The sequence below is a fragment of the Larus michahellis genome, chromosome 2 (assembly GCF_964199755.1).
Source record: "Larus michahellis chromosome 2, bLarMic1.1, whole genome shotgun sequence".
Classification (NCBI taxonomy): Eukaryota; Metazoa; Chordata; class Aves; order Charadriiformes; family Laridae; genus Larus; species Larus michahellis.
Window position 1 is genome coordinate 99,223,517 of NC_133897.1, and position 23,964 is coordinate 99,247,480.

Consider the following 23,964-nt stretch of genomic DNA (forward strand, 5'->3'; position numbering starts at 1 on the left):
TTTGACCATTTCCATTACTTTCTTGTTTCTGCTGAGGCTGGTAAGCTGGTTTGATGCATTCAGCAGTCAAAAGTGCCGTTCTGTGTGCATTTGTGTTGGCTGAGTAAGCAAAATGAAAGAGGCTGACTGTGAAAGTGAAAAGGTGATTTACGCTGGTGTCATAGTGCTGTGCAGTAATAAAACACAGGGATTGTTGGACACACATTATATTGTGCAATTATACAATTATAAACAATATAATTGGAGGCAGTTGAGCTTGAATGCAGCAGGCTGTTATTTAGCAATCATATCTTTCAAGGCTCATTAAATGCAGATTTATACGCAAAATAAAAGCTTTGCTCTATAAAGGCTAAATATGTAGTGGCATTTATTCACCAAAACGTAATACGTAGATCTAAAGCTGTCAACATCTGTAATGGATTTAGTCAGTGGTTGTAAATGAAGTTGTTCAGTGGGTATGACAATATTGAGCTCTTTGCCTTTATTTAAGGCATTATTTCTGTGACTTCCTTTGTACGTCCAGTTTGTAACGCCAAAGAGCCTGCACATACAGCTGTGATCTAGGATTTTGAAATCTGACAAGCAGGGAAACTACAGGTGGTCAAAGTGTTTTGAAAGGTAACAAAGATCTCTTAAAAATCATATATATTTTGGGCCTATGTTAACCCTTTAAAATTTTATAATTTTGAAATGAAGAATGAGTTTGTGGGGAAGAAAATTAAGAAGATGAAACACTTCGTTGCTGTTACCCCAAGTCATTTAGGTTTTTGGTGTTTGTTTGGGGTTTTTTTTTTTTACATATTTAACTTTATTACGTCAAGTAAAATAAGTTTTTATTTCAAAAAATAAAGCGAGAAGAATCTTATGAGCTAAGAGGGGGGAAAAAAATACAGAAGAAAGAACCTCTTAAGGTGCGGAGATCTACAGCACACATAGTGGTACAATCTGACTCAAACTTTTAATAGTTGACAGAAGTCTGGAGTGTAAATGTATATTTAAATGTATACATATAAACTGAAGTTTGGATGCTTACATATTTTTTGTTAGGCTTTTTTGAGTATCTAGAACTCCCACTGACTTGTAAACAGAGCTGTGAAACAACAATATAAATAAGAAACATTCTTGAAGGAGAGCCTGCAGGTCTCGTATCGGCTCAGCTCGGGACTACAAAGCATCTGACTCATGTGCTAGAGACACTTTTGTATCTGTTTTCAATCCACATGTGAATTTTTAAATGCTCCATTTTAGTGCTTTTCCTGACACGTTGTTAGCACCAGTCTCGTTTTGTAATTCTGGGCAGCGTGTTTTAATTGTCATTCCTTCTTTAAGTGATTTGCAGGAGCCTGATAGATGCAAGGCTCCTGAAGAGTTTTGGGATGCCTCTGATTACGCAAATGGTCTGGCACGATACAGCTGCTGCATTGTGGTTTCCAGCATATACGGTACCTGACCTTAGCAGGTTGGGGCTGTCAGCCTTTTAAGAACCTCCTGGATTTTACACTGCTAGCTTTCCCTTTGCTACGTCAGAAATGTGTCTGCACAATAATTGCAGTTTGCTTGAGTTCAGTTCTGATACTGGAACACGTTAATTAATATATTATGATTTATTGTAGTTAACTTTTGAATACATGTAAAGTATTGTGGTGTTGATGCCTTTAGCAACTGTATCTTACTTCTAGGCTTTGGCAACTGTGATGCAATGCTGTATTTCAGAGCTGCTTCCCTTCTCCCACTTCTGCCTTGTTTGCTTATTTATCCAAATGTGTTAACTCACAATATTTCTCAGTCATGTTAGGGAATTAACAAGGTCCATCTTCTTGTAACCACTGCTCTAAAACACTGCAGTCTTTTCAAAGTTTAGAGATTAAGTATTCTCAAACGCAAGCCATGAAATTCAAATGTTGCTTGGTAATGCTCCTTTTGTTTGTTTTTTCTTTAATTATAAAAAAAAACCCCAAACTTAAAAAATGTAATTTCATAGTAATGTAGGGACAGATGCTCTAACAGTCTTCACTAGCTCCATTGTAAAATGGTCTTACAACACTACCGCGATGGTTTGGTGGAGGGTTTTTTTGGTTTCTTTCTATCCTTTAGGCAAATATAAATTCCTACACAACATACAAAGCAATGGAGATCACATGCTTATTAAGTTTCAGAATTTCACGTTTAAATCTTCAGTGGTGAACTATTGTTATCCGATAAGAGTGCCTTGAGAAATTATTTTGCTTGTGGAATTTCACTTCTTTGTGGACATACACTTATATTTTGAAACTGCCACCTCATTTGTGTGTTCTGCAGAATGAGTGGAAACTGCTTAAACAGTCTAACTGGCTAATACCTTAGGTTTGCATATTTGGTTTGGTTTATAGGTTTGGTTTTTTTTAATTTTTCGGAAGACCATAGATAATTAATCTCAGCTGGAAACAGCCTTGGAAAAGCTTGTATTGCGCATGTTCATTCTGTATCTTCTGAGTGCATACGCAGTGCATAACTCGGACCCCCAACCTTTCAACTTTTCAATTATATTAAGCTCCATTTTAAAAGCAAATACTGAGTGATTTTAATCAACGTTGCCTTTTTTGTTTCTATCTAAAGTCCTCTCCTTTCAAATAAATTGCCAGTTGTCTCCTGGTGTGCTGGATAAAAGCAGTAATCCTTATCTAGTGCTTTATGGCATTTCATGGCTAGGAAACAGAGCAAAGCAAAAATTTATCTTGGTTGATCACCAAGCAGAGTGTGCTGGCTTGTATGACAGGCAAAAAATTAAAGTTAGACCCCAAAACAAGAACTCATATTCTCACATATATTTTGGTTTTGTTTTGTTCTTGAGTTGCTGTCTCCTGATGCACCACTGTCAAGACACAGTAATTGCTGTATCACAGGGTTTTATCACCCTGTGGGCTTGCGTAAAGGAGAAGCACGGTCACGGGATTTCTCTTAAAATTCATGTTAACAACATCTCCACCACAGGGATCCCCACAGGTTCTTTGGCTTGCATGACTGGATGCGCTCCTGTCCAGCCTGCTCTAGGTGAACCTGCTTTGGCAGCGGGTTTGAACTAGATGATCTCCAAAGATCACTTCCAACCCTACCATTCTGTGATTCTGTGACTTACGGTGCCTATCTGCCCTTTCCATGAAGGGGAGCAGTTTATCCTCCAGGACATCTAGTTTTCCCCAGCTTATCCCATCATGACCAGCTCATTGGGAAGCTCTGCTCAGGGGCAGAGCGGTGGCTGAACAAGCCTCTGTCTTCAGAAGCAGTATGATAGCTGAACTTTTGCTGTTTCCCATACTTCAGACAGGAAATTAATGTCTTGTCTTAGACATTGTGGAGTAATAACTTAAATTTGAGGGTCTTTAAATTGTTACTTGAGAGAGGATAAAACAACACATAGACTGTAAACGTAAAATAACTTTAAGAGGAAAAGGGAATAATAGTGCATGCTGAATAGTCCGTATTACTCACTGAGCAAATTACTCTTTTTGGAAGCTTAGGCTAGTTTGGGTGCACATTTTTTTAATCATATTCATATCAGCTTTTGTATAATACATTTCCTACTCTTAAGGTCTGGTCCAAAGGTGATAAAATGTTTTTGTAAACAGCTGTACTGCAGACAAACAACGCTGAGCACATCTAATAGGATTCATGCAAGGATCTTTTTCCTCATTAGCATTGCATAAATGCATGCAGTGCACTGAAAGGTGGTGGTCTTTTGAAAGAAAGAAGCAAAGAGAAGACTGAGTCATGAACTCCATCTTGATCTGAAAAAGAAATGTTATTTCAGTTGTGTATGTGAGGAAAAACAAGTTTTGAAATTAAAGAAGAAAAGTGTCGTGTATTAAATGTATGTGTGGGAATTTTCAAGATAATTTTTTATCTAGATTGAATATAGGTATCAATGATTGAATAGGTTGATAATGTGTTTCCATTGTACTGAAGTTGATTCATAAACCTTCCTCTAATCAAAAATGCAAATAAAGAGAAAGGCACTAGAGATTAATAAAATAGTGAGTAATATTGGTAAAGACATTATGGATCTTAGAGCATAAAAAAAGACTTTTCCTTCAGTCTTTATAAAAATGTAGTAGATGTGCCGGTGTTTACCCTGCCACCCACCTTCTAAAATATTTCAAGATCCTCATAGGAAGAGGCTGTGAAAGCCCTTCTCAGTTATGGCTGTTACCAGAGCAGAGGCTGCTCAGATGCCTGGACCGTGTGCTGAAGCACTCGTGCACCTTCAGGGAAAAGCAGAGAGAGACCCTTCTGAGAACAGCAGAGGACTTAAGGAGCTGTTTTTATCTCCTGCTCCTATTAATTAGAAAGGCAGAGGTTTGACTGCTTCCAAGGGCCTAATGAGAAGTTATTCAAGCCACTGGAACAGGCTGCCCAGGGAAGTTGTGGATGCCCCATCCCTGGAAGTGTTCAAGGCCAGGCTGGATGGGGTTTTGAGCAGCCTGGTCTAGTGGGAGGTGTCCCTGCCTATGGCAGGGGGGTTGGGACTAGATGATCTTTAAGGTCCCTTCTAACCCGAACCATTCTGTGATTCTGTGAACTAAGGAAATGTAAAGTGAAGTATAGCTCACATATGGGGGTAAGGGGGGGGAAATCAGCTTTGGACTGTTTGAAGGCAGTGGATGTGTTTAAGCTGAGCTGCAGAGCATTGTCCAGCTGGCTTCGGTCTCATCTGTTTTAATGATTGAAATGTTCCCTAGGAAAGCTGTTGTAAGAGCAAACAAGTGATGCAAATCAGCAGAAAGGGCTAACTGTGTAACTCTCCTCTCATAGGAAGACCTAAGTGTGTGACAAGGCGATTTGCTTGCAGGCAATATCAGAAACTTGTAGGTCTTTAATTGACCCATTAGAAATCTTCTCCTCCCCCCCAATCATTTATTCAGTTCTGCATCTCTTTCCTCTTTATACCATGCAAGCATGCTGTGACAGCATTATTCGTGAGGAAATTTCCTGATGCATTATAGACCAGATTGTTCTTTTCTCCCTTGCGGCATATCACACAGTGTTAGTTTTTACTTTCTTGTTTGCACTTGGCTATGTGTCAACATGGCTCGCCACAAAACAAATAAACAAAACCATGGAAATAATCCCCTCTCTCAACTCTCCCAAATAATTGCTTCCCTCCCCCCGCCTTTTACGGTCTAAAACATTGACACCTATAATCCTTACCCAAGGCAAGAAAAGGGTGCCTGCAGGAAATCTCTTGCCGTTCAGGCACTGCCATAGCTCCCTATCAAGTTAATGAAAATTCTGCTACTCGAGTGGAAATGGGATTGAGCCTTTGCTTACTGACCTCATTCTGATGCAACAGAGTTCCTTGCACCTGCATGACCAAGGGAAAAATAGGAAGGCCAGTGTTAATATAGATTGAGTAAAAAAAAAAAAAAAAAAAAAAAAAAAAAAAAAAAAATAATCAATGTCAGGTGTCATAGGTTAAATGTTCCTGACTTGAGTATCTTTTCCTAGCTTACCCTGAAACCTGATCTCTTGCACTGCTTAAGTGGTGTCAGTGAAACAGTTTAAGTCAGTAATAGTGAATTCATGTTTTGAGCTTCATTTTGAAGGCAATTAATATAGCGCACTACAATTCTGTACACCAAAAGATGTAGATTGTGTACTGTATCATCTCAGACTCAGAGGCAGATAATAAAGATTCATGTTATGTTGCTGTCATGCTAGTAGAGAGTTGAAACTTAACCTGTTTTGTTTTCAAGAACAAATAGCATTAACAATACGTTTTAGATACATTAATGAGAGCTGGACACTTCTAACTTCCACGTACTTTCTAGTGAATGCATGCTGCTAGAGTCTTGTTTGCCTTTTTTTTTTCTAGTTCAAGAAATTTCAGCAAAGCTATTCTAAATCTTAGTTAGACTGTATGAATATACAAAAACTAAGTAGTTGACAGCTATGATTTTCAGAGAGCTGATTTTCTAAAAAGGCAATTAATATAATGGTACTGTTGGCAGAAAACAGCTTCCTTATCTCCCCGGTAAGTCATTTCTTTCCATTCCCCTTTTCCGTTCCCTCCTTTTGACTTTACTCACAGAGAAATAATCTGTAGAAAGGAGCAAAGATGAAAAGTGGAAGTAAAGAAAAACACATTTTGCTTTCTGGTCTTTGCAGATTTGTCCAAAGGGCGCATAAGAACTTGTGTGTACAAATCTTTCACAATTGGTAACCTTCAGGGTTTTCTTTAAATCTTTCTGAAATACTTCTTATAACTAAATGCTGAACCTTGGTGAACACTCTGTATCAAGATTAAAATGAGATAGGATACTGATTGGGAAATCTAAGTTATCTGTAAGTATTTGAATTGTAACGGAAAGTCAAAAGAAAGGTGTGGGGCGCTAAACTCTCAGTGGTGACAAAGTGCTTTTTTGTTCTTCCCCGCAAAAATCCGTGTCTTGTTTAGCCTGTTCTAAAGAAGTCAAGACTTCATCATGGGTGAAAATGTATTGCTTCATATTCAACAGGTCAAGTTTTCTTCGGATTGAGGCAGAATTGTGGCTCACAGACACCTGATGTGATAGGTAAGTTGATTTTGACGTGTCTTAATACATTACTGCCACATGAAAAATATTGATCTTGATTATGGTAGTGTAAGTACAAACTATTGATGTATTATCTCACTTATTTTTCATTTACATTGGTGGAAGTGAAATGAAAATTTACTTCCTTTGCCTCTCTCCCAAATGACACTTCAAAAACAAGGTTTAAGTAACTATTAATGAGCTCTTTATTTAGAACCAATATACAGTAGGAGATAAGTGAACACGAAAAGTAATTTCAATATACCTTGTCTCTTGAAATAAGATGGTAAGGTATTTTTTTAGTGTGAAAAAAAGATATTTGGGCTTATGGGGTGACAGCTCAGAAAATCTGGTGTAATTGATGCATAGTCCACATGCTGATAGAGTAATAAATAACTCTTTGGGTATAGTAATAGTCAATGATGCTAAATCACTTAGTGGCACTGTTTCTCTTTTCAGCTATTTAATCAGATGGGCAGTGTTGTAAAGAAGGTATCCCAGCATGGTTCTAGTACATGAAGGAGAGGCTAAAGTAAGGGTAGTGTCTTATATTGTGCTGTTCACTGAATTTTGTTATTCATGGCAGTTGTTTAATACTTAGGGCAGAGATCTACAGACCCATTTGGTCTTACAATCATGGACCAGTGGTGCGGTGTGACCAAGCAGGAGTTTTGCTTACCCTGGAGTATGTGAGGCTGCTCCAGTTCCAGAGAAACAGTGGAGAGAAATGTGAAAGGATTTGATCTAAGCTTGCGTGAGGCTCTAGAAACCCTTTGCCACAGGGACATCCACTGTGGAAATGATTGCTGGAGTGGCTGTGGCAGTCAGAAGCAGTTAGGCAACTGGGGGTGTCCTGCGCTACTTGTGTCGCCCAAGCAGATGCGTTGTGGAGAAGTGTATTTAATCAGATGGACTTGATCTGACAATCAAAGTTGAACTGAAACTTGAGTAGAAATTTCTAAGTATGAAAAAAAAAAAAAGGAAATGACAAAAAACTGTTTGTTTGTCATCTTTGAAATCTAGTTTAGAAGACTGCTTAATGATGTCATTTTTCAAGTTGCAGGGTAGCTTTTTCTGAAGTAGTCTAGACAAGATATATGTTTCTGATAGGATTTTTTGAGTCATATTTACAATACGTGTTGTCTACATTCAGTTTTTTATGGTTAGGATTTAAAAATGAAGGTAGGAAAAAATGTCAGTGCTTTCTCTACTAGTCTGAACACGATCGTAAATTTCTAGAACTTTGTTGATACTTCAGAGTTTTCTTTTTATAAAGATGTGTAGGAGAGAGTTTAATTCCATTCAGTCTGTTTTACTTCTACCACTTCTTTACAAGGTATCAAATATGTTTTTGGTTTTCTAACTTTCATTTTTCATTCATTCTAGTACAGAACATCAAAGGCAAACTGGTAGCACCAGTGCAACACTGGGATGATCAAGTGACAGTAAAATTAATAACAGGGAATATAAAACACATAATATTTTTGGCACCAGAATAGTTTTTCATCCAGACCTATGTATTACACATGGATTGAGAGGCTTGTGTAATGTCAGTATGCTGTGATTTATAGGTCAGAAACTCATCCCTTTCTAGATAAAATGAACCTTAGTTTAACTTTTTGTGTAATACCTTGCAATAAATTAGACGGGCAGGCATTTAATGTGGTCTGGACATGAATTCTTCAAATGAGAGGTGCACTCATATTGCAGGAGTACATGAGAGAAATGGGTGTTGCATGTGTGTGTTGTGGAAGTGCGATTGGTAACACTGGATCAAATGGCTATGGTTTTCTATTGATATGTTGCCTTATATTATGGATTTGATAAATCAGTTCTTGCTTGCTTGTGGGAAGGAGGAAAAGGAAAAATGGTGCTGCAGAAATATGTGGATCTTTCGTTCCTTGCAGAAAGGGAAGGATTCATCCCAGCAGAGGACACTCCATGAGCTCCTCATTTTAGAAGAGGTTTTCCTCTTTGTGTGAGTGTGTGTATGTCAAAAGCTCCTCTGTATCATAAAAGACGTAAGCGTTTTATAGATAGACCCTTCCCTAAAAGAAGCCATGCTTACTGGGTCAATTTTTCCATTGCTGTGTCAGGAACCAAGTGTCCAATGTTTTAGAAGGTCTGAGGTAATGGCATACAAATTGTGCCACAGACTGAAACTGGAAACACAAGGGTGGCAGATAACAATCTGTTAATGTCCTAAAAAAAAAATAATAATTAGGAAAATAGATGTCAGCCATTGGATTTGATGTGTATATAGCTCATTATGTGCGGAGAGGGATGAAGAGACTTTTATTCTTGGAAAACAAATAGCGCTTTGATGAAAAGGGAAGGCAGGCACGAGCAGCTGGTTCAGGAAAGGAAATTACAGTAAGTTGGAAATATGAAGCAAAGAGGAAGAGTCCAAAAGTGAGAGCTCAGTGGCAGAAGTTATAGGGTAGGAGCTACAATGAGAAGCTGGTGGGGATGGGAATGTGAAGAAATACAATTAAACATTCTTCATTATCCCTGGCTCAGGTGCCTTGGGCTTCTCTTGTTCCTAGTGATTCATTACCTGTTTTGATGGTAGCTCTCTTTCTTGATATATTCTGCTCTAATTACTGGTTGCATGGCTTGAACAGAGCAAAAGGACAAAGGGGATAAAAACAGAATCATGGAGGCCAGGTTCAGACAGGTCCTCTAAGGATGGCAGAAGAGAATCTAATCTGTTGAAGGAAATTGTGAAAAGTTGTTTATCTGTTAGGGAATAATGCTGATGACTGGCGTGTTTAGAAAATGAAGGAGCACCATCCACACATAGTTCAAAAGTATAGGAGAGGTGCTGCAACAAGGTAAATTGTGCAGTGAACACGCACTATATGCGTAAGAAGTCAGAGAAAATTCACCAAATTAGTCATCACAAGATGATCTTCATCTTCTTTACACATTTTCATTAAAAAAAAGAGGTTGCCTTAAAGCATATCCTGCTGAACCTTGGTTTTTTTCTTGGTTTGTTTTTTTAAAATGCTTAGCATGTGTTGATCAGAATAACTGAACACATGAAGGAATTTAGAAGTAGACAGGTCTTATTCTTAATGGTACTTTTAGCATTATTTTGGTTTGGTTTTTTTTTCCTATATTGTTTTGCTTTTAAATTTATCATTACAATAACTTCTATAGTGATGCCACTATTTATGGTTCAGCCGCCGTACAATGAGTACTGTTCTTCACACAGATGAACCAGACGTTAATGAAAAATGAAATAAATTTTTAGTGGAGATAGAGCTCTTGAAAATGAGGCTATTTCTGTTCTGTTAGTGTTGTTTCTATTTGGGGGGAGGGGGGACACTGTAATGTGCAGAGGCTCAGAAAGATGTCAGTAAAAATAACAACCTGGCACTATATGTGCAGTAAATACTGAAGACTGGAGGCTGGTTTGGTTTGGGTTTTTTATGTGGGGGTTGTTGGGGGTTTTTTTAGATAATGATATTCTTCTTGATGTCTCATGATTTTTCTCCTTTGGTTTCATGCCAGTCTACCAGTTTATGTTAATGGCTCTTTCTTTATCCAATCTTATAAGGTCATCTGATGATGGTGACTTAGTTCAGATAAATGTTTCCATAAGTTGATACCTCTTTTCATTTAATATGGGCACACTGACAAATTGGAGAGCACTTACTTTCATCAAATGGTACTGATAATCCAATGTAGACCTTTGAAACCTATGTATAAAGTTTTCAGCCAGACAGGCTGAATATCTAATCAGAGTTCATAACAAAAATGTAACTATTTATGTTTTAAAAAACCACAAAACCCAGACAAAGCCAAAACCAAAACTGTCCAGTGAGGACTTGGCCAGTTTGAAAAAAGCAAATGCCTGCCTTTTCCATTTCAAAACCCCTCTAAAGCTAGAATTGGCACTGGTACACTCACTCCTGCAAATGTGAAAGTATATAGGTGTTAAAAGACAGTATTGTAGTAAAAAAAAAAAAAGAAAGTGGGAGTGGGTGGGGAGTGGAAATGGCACCTGAATTAATCAGATGACTTTAGAGCCCTTTAGGGCAAGTACATGAGAAAGTATTTAAGTTTGTATGATGAACGTTGACCTGGTCCTGGATGTGACAAAGGATTCCGTGCTCCATGAATGAGCCACGCAGTGTCGGCTGGGCTGCAACAGCAGGGAACTCACCATTGGACCTAAGCTAAGGTTAGGAGCCGTAGTGTCAGCTGCCAGGCTGTTTGTTGAATGGAGCTGAAAAACAGTGTTTCTGCAGTAAGACCTCACCGTAAGTGGATCACTCTGATGCTGTAGCATAGGAAAAAAGGGAAGGTGGAAAACACAGAGAGAGATACAAAAGATAAGTGATTCTTGTGTGATCAGGTTTGTGCGTGAAACTTTTCCTTTGCGTGCTTTCTCAGCAGTGCTTGGTCCTGTGGAGCAATATATGGAGCTAGCTGATCATCAGCCAGGACGGAGTCCTTGCTTATCCTCCCTATTTTATAGCATCAAACATGCAATTTGGAGCAAGGCCAGGGTCAAATTTTAATAAACAAGTAGTCTGTATCCTCTACAAAGAGGGCACGTGTTGCACTATACTGTCTCATCATGTTGGCTAGCAGGGCATATTTGGCTGAGCCTTTGTTCTGATATGCTTTACCACGTGTCCCTGCACTCAGATCCACACATGTGGCAATGCTTGTACTGTGCTGAATTAGCAAGAGTTCCTCTATGAAACTTTGGTGTCTGCTCTAGCAGTTCCTTTGGAGCGCATGGACCTGAAGAGAGTGGCAAAGCTTGTTATTTTAAAGGAAAAAAATAATAGGAAATCTTGTATTTCCTAGTAAATTCATCACAGTGTGAGAGAAGTCCTCCTGAAGAGCTGAGATAACATACTTCACCTCTTCTCAGTCCCCACCCTGCTCCGTTGAGACCGTGGTGATTCTGAGGATCCTTTGAGTTTGGCTGGTGAGTTGCTCGCTGATGCCATGGCTCAGCAAATCACCAGGCTCACATTCTTGAGACCTTAATGAGACTTAAGCATACGCTGAAATGCTTTTTGCTGAATAATCACACGAGCAAAAATTGTAATGTGGCCTTAAAGGTTATCGTAAAACTTAATTTTGTGTAAATATTTTGTGTTTGAAAATTTAATGAATTTTAAGAGCTCTAGCTTTCACGTATGCATCCGTGTCACGTGTACACCTCATAGATTGAGCTTGGAAGTATTACTGCTAACACCTCTGGGGAAATGTCATTTAGCAAGTTTCAAGTTGCTACCAGCACTGGGTCGTTATCCTTTTTGTGCTCTTTCATTAGTTCATGGTAGGGAAAATGCCACATGCTACGAGGTTTTGGTGTAACTTGAGAAATCGGCGTATGCAAACAGGTGTATTGTTTGTTTACCACAACTGCATTGGAATTTCCTCTCTGTAGCCAGACAAAAGGAGAGAGAAATTGTGAGAGCGTATGTGTTTGAGAGCATGTAGTCTCTCAGAGTGGCAGGTTTGGCATGTGACAGGAGGGTCTTTCCTGGGGTGGTAGTTCTCGGGGATAAGGCTTTCCTTGACCTGCTGCTTCTCTTTGATGCAGCTCTCTCTTGCTAACCGCAGAGGAAGGGATGGAGGGAACTGGAAGCTCAAGTCCTTCTGGGCTTGTGGCATTTATATTGTGAGACAGTTGAGATTGAGTTCATTTTGGCTAAGCTGCTCACCCATAATGGATCTGTCACAGCGGCTTGACAATGTATTTGTATCCATTTTGGACAGGCTTTGCTGCTCAGCGCTCTCCCTGTGAAAGTTCCCGGCAGATCACTCAGATTTAATGTTGTCGAATAGTAACCTCTTCTCTCCCCCTCAGAATACATCTATCCTTTTCATAGATTTAATAGGCAGGTGCCTGTTCCAGCCACACTTTACCTTTGAATTGGTATCACGTAGCTGAGAGCACCTCTGAATTTAACCTTAATTTTCTCTTGCTTAGCTGGCTTAAAGATGGCATAGCCAAATAATGGAGGGCACTTTGAGTCAGAAACCCTCTTCTGGTTTGGTGTTGGCTTTTTGGTTTTTTTGTTTGTTGTTTTTTTTTTTTTTAATTAAAAATCTGTTTAGGTTTCTGGTTTATTGGTAATTTACAAGCAATTGTTGGTTTGTTTCTGATGTAAAGACGTGGCGGGGGTGGTGGGAAGGAGAATAGTGGTGTATCAGAAACAAAAAATCCAACTTTCCTGCTGAATATGTCTGGGAAATTACATTGGCTTAGATAGCTCCAGAGACTGGAGCTGCTTACAAACCAAGAAAAAATTACTCCTTTTTCATGACCAACCCCTAACATTGAAATTATGCGTCTTTAACTTCAAGTTCCGATTCAAAATTGTGTCTCTCTTATTCTTGTGCAGACTTAGTTGAATCTGAAATACAATTTCAGTCTTAGTGGAGCAGGAGGATATTCTGCCCTCTCCTTTTCTCTTCCCCCAGCAAGAGAATTTTTTCCAGTTCAAATCACTGAATTAAACCTTCAGGAAGACATCCATTTCTTAATATAGTAAGCAGAGCTACGGGCTTTACCAAGGTCTGGGGAGCCAAGTGAAAATGAAACCAACTGACTTTCTTCTCTACTAATTCTTCTCTTGGGCCTCTCCTTTTCGGATTTCTTTTCCTTCCTTCTCCTCCTCCTCTTCCTCCCTCTCCCCCCTTCAGTGCTGCTTTTACTTTAACAATAGCTATATAATGCTTCCTCTCCATCGGGATGCATCCCATATAGTGTAGCTTATACGGGTATTAGTAGGTCGGTTCACCTTAGAGACTTGTTTCCAAGCTTGAGTTCAAAAGAGCAGTGGCTTCCCCTGAGAGCGCCGGCTCCCACAGCAGTGCCCTGGTTCCAGGTTGGAGCTGCACCGTGCATGGAGTTTAGGTTTAATAGGATGTCCTAGTGTTTTCCTCATTCATCCTATGCAGCTCGGTTTCTAATGACATAGCTAGCATCTGAACTGCTCTCTTTGTGTTTGCTGAGGCAGATAGAAATAATGATACTGGTCAAAGGGTAATGTTTTAAGGGGTATTTATTTTAAAAACGGACAAAAGTTCAATTAATTCTGGCATCAAAGTCTGGCAGTTGGAAGTTAACTGCGAAGACAGACTGAAGCTCGCTTCATTCTCAACGAGGTGCATTTTGCAAAGCTGTACTCCAGAAGCTTTCTTCCTCTCTGGTAAACTTACTGCAAGCAAAAAATAAAATAAATTAAAATTCTGTACCTAGTCCTTATCTGTGGCATGTTTGTAACGTTCCCTCCCAGAGCTGTTCATCTGTGGCTTTCTAATTTGCACAATATCAGTATACTTGCTGTTGGTCTGCCATTACCTCCCCTTGCAAATGCACGTGGGAGAGAGGGAGAGCACTTGACAAATCCACTGCTCTTCTGAGACCTTTCCAGCACTTCCAGTGTGTGTGTTAATTGTAAAAGCTGAAATGAAATACCTTGGGCTACACTGACTTCGTCATCTGTTTTTCATATAGCGTATCCATCCCATAGATCCTCTTAGAGATAAATTAAAAATGCCTGTAGAAAAGATGTAACCTGGATGGTAATAATTAAGCAGGTGTTTAAGGCTGCAGCAGCCCATTATTCATGTATCAGGCTTTTGTATGATAACTTTTTTATCTTTTTATTACTGCTTGAAGAGAGACTTGACCGAATGCCATCTCTAGCTGCCAAAGGGGCAGGGTTGAGTGACGGGAGACAAACTTTCTGAAAGGGACCCACCATCAGCAGAGAAGAAGCTTCTTCTGAAGCAAATCAGTTTAGAAGTGTCTTCCTCCTTGCTAGGCAGTACCGCTTACTTTTTTTGGCTAAATGTCAAATTGACTCTGAAGGGGCAAAAACCTTCTACGAGCGCAAGGTATGGACAGAAACAGTACTGCTTCTGTATCAGTGTCATTTAAAATCCATTTTTAGTTATGCCTACAAGACAAAACTGGCATCCCTGTGGTTAAGCGGTGGTGTATTGGAGACTGTAGTTCGCTGATCATTTGAACTAAAGATTATCGGCAGATCTCAACCTTGCAGATGAGCAAACGTGCAAAAATTCTGATTCCATTTTTAAAATAGAAGGCAGAGACAAAACCAAGGGATTTATTTAGTGTTATGGTAAATTCAGGTATTCAGCAAGCGATTTCTGTAGCAAGCTTACAATTTTCTATGTAGAGAAAGTAGCCAACCTGGGGGTTTGGGGTCTGGTGGTGCTGCGGGGTTTTTTTTCCCTTTCTAAATTGCTTCTCATGAAATTACTATCGCTTGCAATTTGGGAGCAGAAATACTGTACAGGGAGTGAAAAGCCTCAGCTGCTTTTGCCAAATGAAATAACCGCATCTAAAAGGACTCTGCCTAGACAGCTTCCAGAGGGCTGTGGAGCACGCTGGCTCTGCGTACGCCGTGCTGGTGAAAGCAGACCCTGGATCCCGGGTAATGTGTTGTTTTCCTGAGCAGCCAGTGGTTGGAGAGATTTCAAATGCTTGTCTTTGGAATGGAAGCTTTCTGCACAGCGTTAATAAATACTCCTTTAACGCTTTGTGTGGAACAGAGGCAACGTTACTGGAGAAGGACCTGTTTCACAGCTGCGACTGTGCTATCACCAGTCAGCCCTGTGTCACGGCCGCTGGATTGTAAGCAATTTGGGGCAGATAAAACATCTGCCATTGTGCTTCGTATTGTGGCTGGCACAATGAGGCCCCACTGCTACCCAGCGCTGCTGGGAGCTATCAGTCTGGGAGAATTATAACAGCGAGGAAATTTGTAAAATGCACGGACAAGATGTTCAGATAAAAAAAGGGTATTGGAACAGCGGGAAACTGAAAAAGCTTTTGAGAGATTTGCTGGTTAAAAATTTGCTACTCTACTGTGTTGTTTCATCCCCAACAAAAATTTACTTTCCCGTCAAAAATATGCATTTCTTTCTTTCTGTAGAGAATAAACGTGATTGAAAAGTCAAAATCGGATCTTGTTCAAGATAGATTTCCCAAACACACACACTTTTCACATAGTTGAAGACATTGTTTTAGTTCAATATTACAAAATACGGAAAAAATCCATAAAAAAGAAACATTATTGAGCATTTTGTAATTTACAAAATATACACTTTTTTTTTTTTTTCTGAAGGAACTTATGTTATTATTCCCTGTTTTATGAGCGGAGTCTCAAACACCCTGGAAGCTTTTGTTCTGGGAAGACGTTTTCTTTTGCATGAAAATAAGAGTTTCCAAGATGGGAAATTGTTTAACTGCTTCCAACATTTCTCTTCAATCTTGAAATATTTAGGATTATCATCAGGACGTCAATGAACTTCTTCCTTTCAAAAATGTTTCCTATACTTATAAAACAAGAACTCACAAACTTTTGTTATTGTTGGGATTATCTTTTGTTTTTTTTTAAAAAAAAAAAAGACAGACAAGAACAGTGTAACTATTTCTTTGTTTTTAGGACTTTACAATCGATCATTCTCTTGAACTTGCAATGTAGCAGTTTTCTTCAATGACATCATGCTGCAAAGCTGTGAGACAGCAATTAGAAATATTTTCAATATTTTCCATGTAAAATATCTACATTCTGATAACTCTCTTGCCCTTCAATTGGTCTCACCAAGGGTGTTGAACTTACTTGTGGTGTTTTAAGTCTGCCTAAAGATATATGCAAGGTTGGGAAAGAGAGGTTGCACCTTTACTTAGATTAGTTGACAAAGTCAGGGGGGAAAAAAACAACAAACAGAAGCTTTCCAGGGATACGGGCACCTCTGCAGATGACTGTTTGAATAAGAGCTAGTTCCTCGTACCCTCTTCGTAGTGTCACCTGTTGACTAGCTTGGGTGGGATGGCAGCATCAGTTTTGAAGAACTTTCTTTTTTCTTTTTCTAGTGTCAGGTAATACAGCAATGTGGGGATCTGGGGGAGGCTGAATGCACTGATAAAGTGTTTTTGAAGGGGTCAAAAAAAAAAAAAAAGGGAGTAAAGCTTGACAAAATGGAGTGGTTGAAAGCAGGTATGTGATTTCCTTAATAAAGTCTCTGACTTCTCTGGGTAAGGACGGTGCTGGCAGCACAAGTCAGGGCTAATTACTTGTAGCATTCACCTAAGATTAATACAGTTGGGGGAGGAGAGGACCTGCATAACTCTCCCCCCGCTTGTTTCTATTTTTCCCCTTAGTGAAATGCATTAAATTAATCCAGGTCTTTCACTTCTAGCACTGAAAGCCATCAGTACCAATGAACATCCATGACTTTTGTTCTGACTTGGGTATCTGCAGAAGATCACTTGCAAAATCCTCACAGCTGGGAATGATGGGTGGTAGGGAAAACAACAGCTGCCTATCTGAAGAAGGGATGTGCTGCAGCCTAACCAGAGTTAAATGTACACTGCCTTTACCGGGAACATTTATCTTAGCTGGAGTTGTCTCACACATGTACTTCAAAGGCTGGAGATATGGCAGTTTGTGGCATGTTTCTTTTCCTTTTTGAAGGTTTCAAAATATCTATAGAACTGTTCTAAGAGAGAAGAAAGTGACATTTCAATACCTCCACAGTTTCAGTGTATTTCGAATATTTTAAAAGCCTGCATTTTGCACTCACTGTGGCTTTGTTTACCCCAAAATTGCTGGCAGACACTAAATATGAGCATTTTGAAGTGATGAAAAGGTTTAATACCCTCCTTTTTTTGTCTTTCCAAAAGACTATATTGCTTTTAATTAGCTGGAGTCTTTTTGTTAAGTAGAATGCAAATGCCCAGCTGTGTAGGAGCCGTGGGCCAGCAGTAGGTATTGGAAACTGGAAGCACTGAGACCTTCTTTCCAACTTAAGCGTTCATAAGCCAACAACACGTTGAGAGTGTTAAATAACAGTGAAGTGCTTAGATATGTTTGCAGATCTGGACTGTAACCACACGTCTTTATCTGGCCAAAATGTGCTAGTTTCTGGCTTTTAAACTTAATTGTAGTAAGACATCATTATTCAGAGTTTTCACATTTCCCAGTGTGATTGCATACCGTGATCTAAGCAGCAGTGCCATTCCCATGTTTACCAAGAATACTGGGTAGTGTTTTAGCTTGATCTTTCCCTGACATTTGCTCGACGGATTAATTGGGGATTTTCTCTAGAATTGTTCGTGGAAGATCAAATGGCAAAATCAATGGGAGCCTTTCTGCAAGCTGGTGATCATTTACTGTGTGCATAAATTACTTTTTCTACTGTGTTACGTAGTCCTCCTAGACCTGCATCCAGAGTGAGACCACATGGTCTCCTTGTGCTTACAGCTGATTTTACTGCATGTTGTTAACTCACGCATAAATGAACCGCATGTTTAACTTTCCAGTTTCTTTATGCCATCTAGGACTTCATTTGGAAACATGAGCTGGAAAAATGGGTGGTGAGTGATGTAGCTTCTAAATTTGACTCACGAATTAAGACTAAACTGTTAAATATTGTTTCCTTTTTTGTGTGTAGTTGGTTCGCCCCCTTAAAATAGTCATACACAGCTATTTAGTACTGCACGTAGAGATCTGTTTTTAAGTACTAAAATAAAGTCACTTCTAAAACCACATTCTCTCAGATGTGCAATCCCATCATGACAGAAACAAGATAAATGCCAGGTTTCAGGGTATCCTCTAGGAAGAGCATCAAAGACCAATTCTTTAATATCCTTCTTAATAGATAAAGCACATAATTTGTACATTCACTTCTTTACATATGTATACGTGATCCTACATTAAAAGCAGGGTACAATGTTCTGTTCATTTAATATAACTTCTTGAGCATTGCAAATAATAACATTATTTTTACTTACCTTCTGCACATTATTCAGGATTAAATACTTATTTACTTTAAATAAAAAAAAAATTGTTTGAAAATGCTTTTATCAGTTTATTCTGTTTTACTTAGTTACAAAAGCACTGTAGTGCTAACAAAATGTGTTTAAAAAAAAAAAAGTTTTCTTACTCTACAGTTTGATCAGCAGAAATCAGATGCTCTCCATGTAGGAGACAAATCACTCTCCCATATATTTACTATCAAAATATTTAGTTCACTAGTCCTTCGTTGTCTTCAAGCCTTAATTCTTTTTTCACTCAGTTCACAAAATTATTAAAATGAGTACTTTAAATGTGGATAACACAGAAGCTGCCAATTTGGTTGACAAAACCAAATGATTAAGTGCAACGAGAACTAACCCTTGTTGCAAAAATTTATAGGAAAACTTTGTTATGGAGTGATTTTTTCAGTAAAATAGCAGATGAAATTTCATATTCAAATAATATAATTAATTCATATTTGGAAACAACGTACAGCATACGTATTGCATTGACGGTCCTGAAATTAATTATTAGCATTTAGACAGTAGGTCTTTGAGCAAAGCTGTATATAGCTCCTTGAAAACATCTCAAATTTGGTAACAGTCAAAATTGGGCGCTAGTAAGCAAGAACCGTGAACAAACCAGAAAATGTCATTGTGATCTTGCATATATACTTGCATAAATCCATGGTGTGTTCATGTATTGAAATTTTCATGCTGGTCTGGACTTCTCAAAAGTGAAAGAGGAAAATTAGAAAATAATAAAAAGACCAGCAATCAAGAGTATGAGACAAATTCCATATGTGAGGAGGTGAAGTTCCCTGACACATTTCAACTTCATGATAAACTTATCTGGGCAATAACCCAGAGCTTTATCTAACCCTGAAAAGTACAACACAGATTATTTACTCTTTTCCTCGCTGTGCAAGGTATCAGGATATCAAACAAAATTTTTCAACCTTAAAGCTTTCAAAAAAAATTTAAAACTCTCAGAAATTCTTTTACACACACAGGCTGTGAAACAATTTAATGAATTCTTAGCAAAAACCCCCTTGAAGTGTTATCAGAGCAATGGTAGAGACGCATCCTTTGGCCATTGCATTGATCGTTTACCTTTGCTTAGGCATCAGTTGCTGATAGTGGTAGTCAAAGGCGGAGCAGTGAATAGTGGACAATGCATCTGTCTGATTTTTTATTTTTTTTCCCTACTAATGTCATACACCATTCACCTATAAGTCTTTTAAAAATATATTTTAAGGGTTATTTACTGTGCTTAAGTGCTTGATTTAGAAGACGAAGGGAACTGGTTTTGTTAAAATATAACATCTCTATATGTTTCAAGTAAATTTCTTAAAATCAGAAATACACTGAAAGTGTATGTCCGGATAGAAGGTTATCTGTTATTGGCTAGGCAATATTTGTTGTTGGCCTGCCAGTCTAGGTCCTGATTTTCTTTATTATCAGCTTCACTGTCCTTGTTTTACCTTTTGAGCGCTCAGGGATCTGCAGTTCTGATGAACAGGGCCAAATCATATGGGATACAGTAGGGGCTCATTTACATTCAGGTTGCGCAAGACTGCGAGTGCTATTCTACCTCTCTGTGAGAAACAATAACGTTTTACAAGACTGATTTTTAATTGCATCTTCTTTACTTGGGTGCAGAGCAATCCCTGGAGGATGCCTTTTCACTTCTTAAAATGGAAAGCAGCAGTGCAAAAAAGTCATGTTCAAGGTAGAAGCAGTGGATGTTTGGAACTTGCTCGCTGGCTTATCTTCCTTGTTTATTTTGAACTGAGGGAATACTATGTCTTGAGACAACCTTGTAAGAAAATATGTTTTTTGAAGGGAGTTTACAGTATTAGAGGGATTTCTTAAAATTCTAATTCTACACAGCAAATAATCATGATGAAGATTTCCTAGCTTCAGAGTGAGGCAATTGAAGTTTTATTCTATTTTAGGAGCTCTTGGATAAAGAATTTGTATGTATAATATCATTATATTTGATTTCATTAGTAGTATAACTATAATATGCTTAGTATTAATAAAAAACAGAATGCATGTGACAGGGCTTGAAAGAAAAAGGCCTCCTAATTCACTAGGGTTGTTTTTCACTATATGGTTTCCACAGGCCTGGAGATCCATGAGCTACTACTAAAGCCTAACTGAGAAAAGCAAGTTTATTGTCAATGAGCTTGAATTTACAATGCTTCCACTGAGAAATTTTTAAAAGTTTGTTAATCTCAAAATGATTGGAAAAAATAATTTAATTTGGGCACCTTCTTCTTCAACTGTTCTTTGCCAGTTAATGGCGAAGTATGCTATGTTGGACAAGAAATAGCAGAGTGGCTCTTTGTTTTTGTGTGCATCCAGACCCACCTTTGACTTGGTGGGGTACAGTGCCAGCAAGCCACATACAGCATCACTGATTCTTTGCTTTGAAATAGGTTGGTACTAATGATAGGTGTTCCCACTGCATGACCTGCCTGGAAATGGGAGCAGCAAATACATGAAGCATTTGTGTGGTGTGGGCCAACACTACACATGGGTGTCGATCTGGATTGACGGCTGTTAGTGAAAGATGATGCTGCCACTGAGAGGCAGCAGACCATGGAGCTCTGTTACGGTTGCTGAGACCTGGTGAATTTGCTGGAGAGCTACCCAAAGCGCATCACTGGTAACTGGGCTTTGCTTGCTTGTATTCACAGAATCACAGAATGGTTCAGGTTGGAAGGCACCTTAAAGGTCATCTCGTTTCAACCCCCCTGCCATGGGCAGGGACATCTCCCACTAGATCCGGCTGCTCAAAGCCCCATCCAGCCTGGCCTTGAACACTTCAGGGATGGGGCATCCACAGCTTCTCTGGGCAACGTGTTCCAGTGTCTCACCACCCTCACAGTAAAGAATTTCTTCCTAATATCCAATCTAGATCTCCCCTCTTTCAGTTTGAAGCCATTACCCCACGTCCTGTCATTACACTCCCTGATAAAGAGTCCCTCCCCATCTCTCCTGTAGGCCCCCTTTAGGCACTGGAAGGCTGCTATAAGGTCTCTCTGGAGCCTTCTCTTCTCTAGGCAGAACAACCCCAGCTCTCTCTGCCTGCCTTCATAGGAGAGGTGCTCCAGCCCTCTGATCATCTTCGTGGCCCTCCTCTGGACTTGCAACAGGTCCATGTCCTTCTTGTGTTGAAGACTCTAGAGCTGGACGCAGCACTCCAGGTGGGGTCTCACCAGAGCAAAGTAGAGGGGCAGAATCACCTCCCTCGACCTGCTGGCCACACTTCTTTTGATGCAGCCCAGGATGTGGATGGCTTTCTGTGTTGCAAGTGCACATTGCCTGCTCATGTTGAGCTTCTTGTCCACCAGTCCCCCCAAGTCCTTCTCCTCAGGGCTGCTCTCAAGCCGTTCTCTGTCCAACCTGTGTTTGTGCCTGGGATTGCCATGACCCAGGTGCAGGACCTTGCACTTGGCCTGGTTGAACTTCATGAGGTTTGCACAGGCCCACCTCTCAAGCCAGTCAAGGTCCCTCTGGATGGCATCCCTTCCCTCCAGCATGTCGACTGTGCTGCGCGGCTTGGTGTCGTCATCGAACTTGCTGAGGGTGCAAGTTCCTGTCAGGTACGTATACTATTCAGATATTCATGACCTCTCTTAACTTTCTTCCGTTTTCAGGGTACAGGATGGTGGGTTGGTGTTATATCTTTTGTTTCATCTGATCAGATTTGGTCTACTTAGAGTTATATTTTTCTGCATAGGGCAGCAGAAGGAAAAATATTTCTCCAGATATCTATAAGGTTTGTTGGCCTGTAGGTGTTTACTTACTTGGGAAGCTATTGGATGGTATTCGAGTTGAAAGTTGGAGGTGGCTCCAGCATTTTTGTTCCTTTGCACTGGTAAAAACCCTAAATATTTTTTGGTTTTGAGAGGAAAAAAAGGAAGAAAGCACAGAACTTATGGCAGTAATTATTCTTCTCTGAGATTTCAGCGTATGGCTGGAAGATTATTTAGTGGTTTATGCCAAATGGAATAGCTGCAGCAAAAGACAGAAAAGCAATATTGATCAAATCAAAGCAGCCTGGAAGGTACTGTTTTGTAAAAATTTCTCTACTGAAAAAAATGTTCAGATATTTCCCCATGGAAGGTGTTGAGAGACAGAAGGAAAGGCAGCTGTTTGTTAATGGTTTTTTTCCTTTGGAAAACATTTTTGTTGGGAAGCTGAAACATGTTTTGAAGGAAAACCGCCCCAGCCAAGTTTGATAACTGATGTGTGAGGATGGTAGTTCAAAGACAGACTGAGAGAGTCGGGGTTGTTCAGTCTGGAGAAAAGAAGGCTCTGAAGAGACCTTATAGTGGCCGACCACTATCTTATGGGGGCCTACAAGAAAGCCGGTGAGGGACTTTTTAGGATGTCGGGTAATGGTAGGACTAGAGGGAATGGATTAAAACTAGAGATGGGAGGATTCAGACAGGACGTTAGGAAGAAGTTCTTCACCATGAGGGTGGTGAGACACTGGAACAGGTTGCCCAGAGAGGTGGTGGAAGCCCCATCCCTGGAAGTTTTTAAGACCAGGCTGGACAGGGCTCTGAGCAATCTGGCAGGTTGAACCCCCATGGCAGGGGGGTTAGAACTAGATGATCTTTAAGGTCCCTTCCAACCTTAACAATTCTGTCCAGACTTTTGACGCTTTGAATTTGATGCATTTAAGTGTGTTAGTTAAAGCAGAAGTACTGGAGGATACTGTATTTAATGTCTTTATAGAACTATAGTACCAAAAATCTAAATGCTTACAACATCTTGAAGAATACCAACTTCTAACTTTTACAGCAAAGAAATGCCACCTACATAGTTTTGTCAATACTCACATATTTTTCTAGCTGTCATATTTCAGATACAGTAATATTTGTAAGTCTGATTATGCTGCAGCTTATATGGTGACATCAATTCCTCATTTAGTGTTCCATCCTTTTATGCAACATAGGATAAGCGTGGACATCTGATCCTATGTTTTTCAATCCAAAATGGTTCCCTTTAGTTATGTTTACAAGGCCTCTTATTTGCAGGTTATAAACTGCCTGTTTCTTTCTGTGTTGTGGTATGATGAGGATGAAAGCACAGCAGGGTCTGGCTGCTAGGGAATACTGCAAAGCACGTTATTGATATTAAACAAGAGGTAAATCTGCAGCTAATATTTTCCCAGTTTTGCCCTTTCACTTATTATATGGATGAGATCAGTTCTTCCAGCTGAGGCAGGGCTCCTTGGAAAGCCAGTCAGAAAAGTTTTCCCTGAGTAAGGAAGAAAGAAGGTCAGCAGAACTCTGGTCCTGTTGTGCAGAGTACTAACAGGGAAAACATAATATGCCATCATGGGAAGACTTTGTGGTTGATGCTCAGAAAATCAAAGTGAGATGAAAACTACAGGGATGTAGCCTGACAGTCTTGCTTTTTAAAAGCAGGGCTGCCCAAAAGTCTGTTGAGTGTGCCAGTCTTAAAAAGGGGAACAACAAAATCAACAAAAAACAGGTGGTCATGATGATGCTAATAAAGGCTAAATTTGAGGGTTCACATGTTGTTTTAAGGAGAGAATAATTAAGTATATGGAAATTTCATTTA

The 23,964-nt window shown here is 39.5% G+C and overlaps 1 protein-coding gene across 14 annotated transcripts in view; it reads left to right on the forward strand.

Moving 5' to 3' along the window:
- LOC141739324 (poly(rC)-binding protein 3-like) overlaps positions 1 to 23,964 on the forward strand; it is a 539,898-nt gene that overhangs the window by 202,473 nt on the left and 313,461 nt on the right. For 12 of the 14 annotated variants that reach the window (XM_074576357.1, XM_074576355.1, XM_074576367.1 and 9 more), the window contains one exon: positions 6,492 to 6,548. The exons of the other annotated variants lie outside the window; for them this stretch is intronic. The gene's annotated coding sequence lies outside the window, so the exon portion shown is untranslated. The remainder of the gene's footprint in view (positions 1 to 6,491; positions 6,549 to 23,964) is intronic. 14 annotated transcript variants of the gene reach the window in all.